At 44.5% G+C, this 1478-nt stretch overlaps 1 pseudogene across 1 annotated transcript; it reads right to left on the bottom strand.

The window, feature by feature from the left end:
• Positions 1 to 385: 385 nt before the first annotated feature.
• LOC111527656 lies at positions 386 to 1189 on the bottom strand (annotated as a pseudogene). Its single transcript, XR_002726733.2, has one exon. The product of XR_002726733.2 is annotated as a BLOC-1-related complex subunit 5 pseudogene (transcript).
• Positions 1190 to 1478: the final 289 nt, after the last annotated feature.

Genomic DNA, 1478 nt, shown 5'->3' with positions numbered 1-1478 from the left:
CCAGATTGAATATCAGCAAAGAAACATCAGACTTAAACTGTACTGTAGACCAAATGGACCTAATGAACATTTACAGAACATTCCTTCCAACAGCTACAAAATATACCTTCTCATCTGCACATGGAATATTCTCTAAATGTTAGGCCACAAAACAAGTCTCAACAAATTTTTTTTTTTCATTGAGTTTTTCATGTTGACATGTAAACCAGACAGCCTACTGAAAATGTCATGAGGGCACGGAGAACACAGAGCTGCTTAAAACATTTCTCCCCTTGTCTCCATATTTTCATTCCAGTACTTGGACTACACTACATACTCTCAATTTAAAAAAAAAAAAACAAAAAAACAAAAAACCACACACTAAATAAAAATAATTCTTAATGCAGAATTCTTCAAAGAATTCCTAATAATTCACATGTTCTGGCTTCAGTTATCACCGAGAACTGGTTTGGTTCCTTTCACCAGGAAACTGATCAAGGAAAAGAGTTGGGCAAAGTCAGATTTTCACGCCTGCCGGACTCCTTCGCACCCACGTCAGGGAGTACCAGAGCCTCCCACTAGCCTCCAGCCCCGGTCAGATGAGATGATGTTGGCTCCAAACCTCCTCAGCGTGTCGGTGTCTGGGGCTCCCGGCCCCAGGCAGGCCGGGCGGCAGCTACAGCCTGAGCTCGCGGTCGGGCTTCATGCTGAAGGGCTCCAGTCGCTCGCTCTCGGGCAGCAGGCTGTTGAGCCTGTCCAGCAGCAGCACGGTCTGGTCCACGCCCATCTGTATGTGGCGGAGGATGGCGGACAGCTCATTCACTTTCTGGATCTGCTCAGCATACTTGGCGTATCTTTTCTGATGCTCCTGCATGAAGCTGAACAGAGTCTCTACAGACAGATCCATCTCTTTGATACGTTTAACCAAAGCATTCTGGTCAAAAGCAACAGTCTCTGCACACTGATGCAGGTGATCTTGATATCGGAGGCAGAGCTGCAACACCTGCTGAGAGTCCAGTTTCTCCAATTTGGCATTTGTTGGGGAAGTCTGGCCACTCAATAGCCCTTTCAAAAGGGGCTGGAAGGTTGGAATCTCTTGCAATTTGATGACATCGGGATCGTTGCTGACGTTTCCTGAGGCCTGGGAGCCCTGAGCTACAACCACAATATCATCCATCTTGGCTCTATGCTTGGCTGGTGAAGGAGTCATGGTTCACGCGCCGCAAGCTCGCTCCTTCTGGGCTCAACAAATTTAAGAACATCAAAATTATACTACTGGAATAAAGCTGGAGATCAGTAACAGGAGAAACCTCAGAAACATTACACATACATGGAAATTAAACAGCATGTTCCTGAACAACCAATGGGCCAATGAAAAAATTAAAGGAAAATTTTAAAAATTTCTTTAGACAAATGAAAATGGAAACACAACATATCAAAACGTATGCAATACAGCAAAGCAGTTCTCAGAGGAAAGTTTGTAGCAACAAATATTTACA

The sequence above is a fragment of the Piliocolobus tephrosceles genome, chromosome 4, assembly GCF_002776525.5.
Source record: "Piliocolobus tephrosceles isolate RC106 chromosome 4, ASM277652v3, whole genome shotgun sequence".
In the NCBI taxonomy this organism is placed as follows: domain Eukaryota; kingdom Metazoa; phylum Chordata; class Mammalia; order Primates; family Cercopithecidae; genus Piliocolobus; species Piliocolobus tephrosceles.
This window is presented reverse-complemented; position numbering and strand designations above follow the sequence as displayed.